Source organism: Cnephaeus nilssonii (assembly GCF_951640355.1).
Source record: "Cnephaeus nilssonii genome assembly, chromosome: 11".
Taxonomy (NCBI): Eukaryota; Metazoa; Chordata; class Mammalia; order Chiroptera; family Vespertilionidae; genus Cnephaeus; species Cnephaeus nilssonii.
The window spans coordinates 2,405,845-2,414,083 of NC_137082.1; positions in this window are offsets into that span (position 1 = coordinate 2,405,845).

Genomic DNA, 8,239 nt, shown 5'->3' on the forward strand with positions numbered 1-8,239 from the left:
CACGCCAGTGCGGCCCTGTGCATGTGATCAGGAAGGGGCTCCCTCGAGTGGGCCCTGGGAAGGGGATGTTCAGCTCTTGCCTCCCTCGTCCCAGACCACCCACCTCCCGCTCTGAGCAGGCCCCAGGCCCCAGGCCCCTGAGGCTCCAGGGCTGAGGCCAGTTCAGACGGGGAAGCCGGGGCCTGTCCTGGGTTCAGGGTGTGGCAGGGATGGACATTCCCACACCTGGACAACGGCCTGCAGGGACTGGGAAAGGACAGAGGCCACCGGAGGGGCCTTCAGAGCAGGGCATACTCAGGGTGGCCAGAGGTGGGCAGCACGCAGCGGGACCAGCCTCGCCCGGAAGCCCGTGGACACTGGCCAGGCTGAGTCTGCTGGATTCTGGTTCCCAGAAATTTGGAACTGACTCAGGATGGAGGGACAGAAGGCCCTAGCAGGGTCTGAGGGCGTCATGTCTGACCTCTGACCTCATTATTCCCAAGTGGGTCTCTTGTGTGTAAAACGGGCCAAGTTGCTCAATATAGACATTTTGGAGATTACACAATGGCCACGCCCTGTTCTGGCTTGTCTCTGTTTTCTAACATGCAAAGAACTCAGAACTCGGCCTGGCAGGGCCCCTTGCTCTCGACCCCCTGAGGCTCTGGTGGCCAGGAGTGGGCAGGTCAAGGTGGACCCACAGTAGGCCATGTGCCTGGACAGGGAGGGAGGGATGAGGTTGAGAGGGGCAGGTCGGGAATGGAGAGACCCAGATGGATGGAAGCAGATACAGAGAGACACGAGAGACACAGAGACACACTGAGATATACAGAGACACTGAGAGACACAGACTCAGAGAGACACAGAGAGACAAACCGCTGACTTTGGACTTGGAACCCCTGAGCCCCCACCACCTTCGGTCTGATGGCCACAGCCTCCTTTCCTGGTGGCCTGTCCTAGGGTTTGTGTCCCTTCCCACTCTGTGATGCTGCTGGACAAGGCCCCCAGGTGGGGGTGATATTGGGGCCAGGGGGGGGCCGAGGAGCACGTGGCCGGCCACGTGGGCGGTGTGGCAGGGCTTCCCGTGGAAGAAGAGCAGGTGCCGGGAGGCAGGAGGGTGGGCAGCAGCAGACTGCCCCAGGTGACGGGAACCGGGTGAGAGTTTTTCTAAAGATTCTGAAGGCAATATCAAAAACCCTTCATGCCAAGTTGAGTAGGACTGCTGGCCCCGGGCCAGGACCTGCCCTCTCCTTTGCACTGGAGCCTCCTAACAATTTCAAAATGGGGAGGGGGCACTGGGACGAGTCAAGGCAGCCAGGAGCCCCCAGCATCCCCACTGAGAGCTCAGAGGTCACCCAAGGGCACTGGCCAGCTTGAGGCCACCAACATGGTCTGCCCCTGGGACTGAGCACAGCCTTGACCTGCCTAATAAACTGTGGGGCTGGGCTTGCATTGGAGAGCGGTGTCCTGAGGAGAACAGGCGCTGGTTTCCATCTTGAACTTGGTACCACTGGCCCGTCTGCCACCCTCAGGGTCAAGGGCTCGGAGAAGGGAGACAGATGGGGTCTGGGCACAGTGGGTGGAGTGGTTTCCTCAGCTGAGCTAGGAACCTGATGAATGGCTTTGGGGTCTTCCCTCAGGGACCACCTGCATCCGTTCCACAAGGGCCCCGGCGGGGGGCAGTCGGCCCCACCATGAGCCCCTCTGAGTCTCAGTGCCGAAGCCGGAGCCTGAAATTGCCACGGGCACCTGGGAGAGTGCAATGACTTGTCCTGAAGCTTCGACACCAAACACAGAAAACACTTAAAACGGAGCCTCCTTCAGTCACCAGCACCCTGAGCGGCGTCCCCACCCCCACCCCTGAGCTGACAGACAGCAGCTCCTCCGCCAGGATTTTCTAGTGAAAGATTTGGGACACCAAGCCCAGCCCCGTTAACCTCCGAACTAAAATACTAGGTCCATTCGCTTCCTGCAGCACATCACTGGAAAGTGCCGCCCGCCCCCCCACCCCCCACCCCCGCGCCCCCGTCAAGTTCTGAGCGTTTCCTGCGCCAGGTCCCGGGACTCTGCACAGCGCCAGCAAGAGCTCACAGCCACTCGCACATAAATCTCCCTTGTTTATTTTATGAATGAGAGGGGACATTAAATACTCAAATAGAGTCCATCTAGCACACTTCCAGCCCCAGAGACACTTCGAGCCAGCCAGCCCCTCTGTGGCCTTGTGGAATTCATAGCCAGGCCTGGGTGCAGCCGCCAGAGGGTCTCTGGGCAGCAGACAGTGTCCCCAAACCCACACCTCAGGGCCACACAAGGGCTTCAGCTCTTGGGGAGAGAACATGGGCATCGGGACAGGCAAACTCCACGGGTATGAACAGGCACTTTTTTTTTTAATTGATTTTAGAGAGGGAGAGAGCGATAGAAACATCAATGATGAGAGAGAATCATTGATTGGCTGTCTCCTGCACGCCCCACACTGGGGATCGAGCCCGCAACGCAGGCATGTGCCCTGACCGGGAACCGACCTGTGACCTCCTGACTCATGGGTCCATGCTTAACCACTGAACCACACTGGCCAGACAGCAGGCACTTTTAGAGCTCGGTGGCCTGACTGGGTCCAGGCCTGAGTCCCAGCTGCCTCTGACAGTGGCGAGCGGAGGGTAAGCGCAAGGCCATGCTTGCCCGATTCCCGTTGGCAGGGAGCTGAGTGCCGGCTGTGTGAGCGCTGACGCCACCCACCTGGCCTGGAGGCAGCTCCGGCCGCCTGTCCTCTGCCCTGTCTGTCCTCGGAGAGTTCCCCAAGGACCACGGCTACAGAGAACACAGGCCCAACGCCACAGCCTCGTCTCTGCAGCTCACCACAAGCAGCGGCCCCGATCCGCAGGCAGAACAGCTCGGCCCCAGCCTGGCTCTGGGACAGAGAAGGTCCCCCTTCCGGGCCCCCTCTGCGGACCCCCGGAGGGAGGTGCGGCCCGAGGAGCCAGGAGGAGAGAGGCTGCAAACAGATCCTGAGACCCGCTGGCCCACCCCATCCGCCCTCCATGCCCCTCTCACGGCTCCCACCCTACGCAGACCATGGGCCCCCGCTCTGCGGGGGACTCAGCTACTGCTCTGCCCTGCCCACCTTCACACAGGTGCCTGTTTCCCTAATGAGATGGCGGCTCCCAGCATCTCCCCCACTCCTGCACCCCCTCCCCGCCAGCTCCCAATTTATTGAGAATTCAATAAAGCCTGGTCCTGGCAGAATCAGTGAAGGACTTTGAGGTCTAAGTGCCACCTCCCGGGGCCCAGCCTGCTCCAGTCCTGCAGAGAGAAGCGGGGCCCCAGCCTCCGGGCTCCCAGCTCCCTGGAGACCCAGACAAACTCACGTTCCCTCCTCAGAGAGATGTCCAGAAAACCCCAGACAATGGGCGCTAAAAATACCCTGGAGCAGGCAGGATTTCCCAGGAGCATCTGTAACCCTGCAGGAAGTTATAAATACTGAATAATGTTAATTCAGAGACATCAGTCATCGGGGACAGCCACGTCCTTTGTGGGGACAAGGGATGTTTTTCCAGATCTGTAATTTATAGCTCTTTACAGTTAAATCCAGCTACAGGCAAAAGGGAAAATGAACAAAGCAGGGACTCCCGCGGAGCCATGGCGATCAGCCCGGGAAGGGCAGGGTCCCACCTCCACCCTCCACCCTGACCCTCAGCAGCCCAACTGGGGCTGCGGGACCTACGTGTCCCCGGGGACCTCAGGGCCGTCCTTGACGTCTCCAAACAACCCGGTCGGTCCTGGGTCTGCTTCCCAAGTGGGGTTCCAATTCCTGCACATGATGCCCCTCCAGCCACAGGTGGCCCCAAAGGCTCCTCCCACCTCCCTGACCCACCCTGCCGGCTGCCCCCCTGCCTCCCCATAGGGCTCTGGGACCCCAGAGCCATACTCGCTGGCCTCCAGGGTGCCCTACCAGGCAGTGGCCGCTCATAGGCTGGTCCCTCCGTCCCCACTGACAGCTCGCTCCCACCTAGCGCTGTCCACACTGTCCACAGCGTGGCCTCAGCCCTTGAGACCCAGGCCCCAACCCTTGCAGGCTGAGCCTCAGGGTGGGACGGTTAAGAGCAGCTGGATGGTCAGAAAGGGGTGGCCCACGTGCCAGCACCCTGGGTGGGCAGCCAGGGGTTAATGGCTTTGAGGACATCTGCTCCATGCGGGGTGCGTGGGGATCCCAGTGCAAAGGTCTCAGAAAAAAGACAAGCAGCCATAAACCAAAGGGCAGTGTTTCCTGAAAGGCGGGCTCGGGACAGGCGGCACCAGTGGCGGGAGACGTTGGTGCTGGACACTCCCATGGCCCAGGGCACGGGGGCTGGAGGAGCTGCGGGAGTGGCCTGGCCCGCCAGCTGAGCCACCCTTTCCCAGCAACCCGGTCAGTCCTGGGTCTGCTTCCCAAGTGGGGTTCCAATTCCTGCACATGACACCCCTCAGCCACAGGTGATCCCAAAGGCTCCTCCCACCTTCAGCTGGCAGCAAGCGCCTCTCGCAGAACAGACAGGGCCAGCAGGAGCCAGGACTGCCGCCCAGGTGCCCGAGGCTGGCAGGATGCCCTAGGAGCGGGGCTGACTCTGGGCTCCAGCTGGGGCTCCCCTCTTAGACCCCGCCCCATCCTCATCCAGAGACTGGTCTCCCACGCAGCCGGCCACTCAGCTCTGCCTCCAGAGAGCCAGACGGAAAGGCCCAGGGAGTTGGAATGGAGCCTGTGGAACAAGGGACAAAAGACCAGTGGCTCAGTCAGTTGGAGCATCGTCCCATACACCAAGAGGCTGTGGGTTCAATTCCCAGGTCCCAGTCAGGACACATGCCTAGGTGTGGGTTCAGTCCCTGGTCAGGGTGCATACAGAGGCAACTGATTGTTCTCTCTCTCTCTCTCTCTCTTTCTTCCTCCCTCCCTCCCTTCCTTTCTCTCCAATCAATGAACATATCTTCAGGTGAGGATTTAAAAAAATATACACTACTAAAAGAAAAAGATGCAAATTGACCATACCCTCGTGATGCCCATCAGCCAATCAGTAGTGAGTATGCAAATTAACTCAACAAAGATGGCAGATTAATTTGCATCCGCAGGCGCTGAGTGGCCGGGGGTGGGATGCTTGTGTTGTTGCCATGGCGACAATGCAGGCGTTCCACGCCGCCCCAGCCCCTCCGGGCCTCTGGGCAGTGTGGGAAGGCAGAAAGGTGGCTCTGGCCAGAGCGAAGGCAGTGCCGGCAGCCAGGGGAAGGAAGGCCCATTCTTGCACGAATCTTCGAGCATCGGGCCTCTAGTAAATAAATAAAAATGATCAGGACTGGCCGTCCCTAGCACAGACTGCTCCTGATCTTGGGGCTCTGGCCCCATTCTTTTTTCTTTTCTTTCTTTTTTTTTTTGGTTAATTCTCACTGGAGATTTTCCCCATTGATCTCTAAAGAGAGTGAACGTGAGGGGGAGGGGCGGGAGAGAAAGAGAGAGAGACATTGATGTGAGAGAGACAAACCCATTGGTTGCCTCCCACCGGGGATCCAACCTGACCCTTAGGTGCTCAGGGCAATGCTCCTGGCCTCATTCTTTACCACATTCAAGCCTGAGTCAGATTCTGGGCTCCTGCAGCCAGGATCCAGAGCCGGGACTACTGATTCCTCCCCCACAACTCCTGTTGAAGTCCCAATCCCTAGGACCTCAGAATGTGACCTTATTTGGCAATAGGGAGGTGCAGATGCCATTAGTGAATATGAAGTCACACTGGAGCAGGTGGCCCTCGTCAGACTCGACTGGTGTCCTTATAAGAAGGGGACAGGGGGACAGACAGGCACACAGGAAGACAGGGTGATGCGTCCACAGGACAGGAGCTGGGAGCGGCCTGGAGCAGATTCCCCGGAGGGGCCGGCCCTGTGGACGCCTGGGCTCACACTTCCGGCCTCCTGCATGGGGAGGAGGAGTCTCTGTTCTTGAAGCCCCCAGTTTGTGGGGCTTTGTTGCTTTGGCCGGTGGCCAGGACACTCTCACACCAGCCTGCCTACCACCCTCTGCTAGGCCTCTGCGGTGTCCATCCTGGAGCGGGGCCTTGCCCTGCTCATAGCAGCAGGAACCATAGCCTGTGGGACCATTCAGGCCTGGATCCTTTTTTAAAAAATAATCCTCAATGACCAAGGATATGTTTTTATTGATTCTAGAGAGAGAGGAAGAGAGAGAGAGAGAAACATCGATTGGCTGCCTCCTGCATGCATCCCAACAGGCAGGGATCAAAACCCACAACCTAGGTATGTGCCCTAACTGGGAATTGAACCTGCAACCTTTTGGTGGAGGGGAGGATATGCCAACCAACTGGCCACCCAGCCAGGTCTGATGGTGCCTTTGCTGGTCCCAATCCCAACCCCTAGCCAGCTGGGCCCTGTGGTTGGTTTTTGGCCCAAAGAGGAGGTTGAACCAGTATTTGGAGATGAGGCTCCACAGACAGAGTCCCCAGGCTGTAGGCACAGCCCTCTCAGTGGCAGATGGAGTGTGTGTTCCATGCAGCCACCCAGCGGACACCCCAGCCCGGCCGGCCACCCAGGCAGGGTGAGGTCGTGCCAGCCTCTGCTGCCAGGCAGAGGTGTCTGCTGATGCCCCCGGTGTGGGGAGGGGGCCTGGTGGGGAGCCAGCAGCCTGGAGAGGGCCAACTCACATTTTCCGATGAGACCACACTGGGCTGCTGGGGGCCCGGCTGGTAAGGGCGGGGGGCCTCTTAATCCCCTGCTGGTCTGCCTTGGACCATGAGGGGAGGGGAGGAGGAGGTGGTGCCAGGGGAGGCCCCGCCAGAGCCACTTGAATGTGTGCCCCACTCCCTCTGAGGGGCAGCGGCTTCCCCAGGGCCCTGGCCGGCTCTAGGCTCCAGAAAGTGGGCCATGGCTCCTGACCCTGTAGTCACTACCCACACTGGGCTCAACAAAAGGGCTCAGCATGGTGGGAGATGCTTGAAGGAGTGAAGGAATGTATGAGGAAATGAAGAAATGGAGGTACTCAGTCCGGGGCCTCCTGGGAAGCACCTACTCTGGCCCCACATTTCGTCAACAAGACCTGCAGTCCAGGCCCCAGCCTATACCTTGCTCAAGCGGCCCCAGACAACCAGGGCAAGACCTGGATGGACGAACCCACACCTACACGAACCAGGTCATCAGGAGGGCCAGGTGCAGGCTGGTGAGGAGCAGGGACCTGGGACCCCACACAGGTTCAAACCCACGTCTGCACAACCAGCTGGCGGCCGTGGGCAAGTCACTCAGCCTCTGTGGACCTTGGGTTCTCACAGCCCTGCTTGCTACTGCGGAGACTAGAAGCCCCTAAGGCTGTCCGTGGGGAGCCAGCCAGGCAGGGGCAAAGGCAGGGGCTGAGCCACGTGGGGAGTCCCCTGAGTTATCCACTTTGTGCCAAAACCAACTGCCAGATGAGGCCTTCATCTGACCTCCGTGTCTTGGGTCGACGTTCCTGCTGGGTTCTGCAGAGACCCCGTGGAGGAGGTGGAGCCCGCGCCCTGGGGCAGGGTTTGAGGGAGAAGGCAGGGAATGTGGAGAGCGCAGCTGGGCCAGTGCACAGACCCTGAGGGTACACCCGGCCGGGAGCAAGGAGCCAGGCCGGCCTCTGGCAGACTCGGAGGGTGTGAGGGTTCCGGAGCGCGGTCTCCCGTTAACAGGAGCCGCTGCGGGGTGTTGGGAACAGAGCACCGGGAGACCCTGGAGGTGCCCAGAGACAGCCATGCATCTCTCCGCTGACCACCGAGCACCAGGAGCCAGGCGGGCAGCCAAAGGCCTCCTTCTCTTCCCTCCTCATTCGCTTAATCCAGCCCAGCCCTGGGCTTCGAGGGAATGGAGGGGAGAGGCGTCTGCCCCATCCCCCCGGGCTCGCATGGACACAGGCAGTACTCCGTCTGTCACGGTGCCCCAGCAGCGTGGGCTCCCGGCGTCCCCCGCACCTGCTTCTGCGCGCTCCACAGTTCCCTTCAGACTGCTGGGCTTGAGCCCCAGGGGCGTGCTGCCCTTGTGGGGCTCCCGGGCATCCCTGACGCCCCTGCCCGCTCCCAGCCCCGGTGTGCAGCCAGTGACAGGTGGCACTTAGGAAACCAGAGCAGGCAGCCCGGGCCGCTGGGCTGGTGGCCGCCTGGGACATGCTCTCAGGTGTCCTGACACCCAGGGCCTCCCACAGACATGGACACGGGACACATCTTCTGAGGCACGTGGCAGTGTGGCCCCTCGGGCTCTGCGGTCATCCACGGGCCAGGCA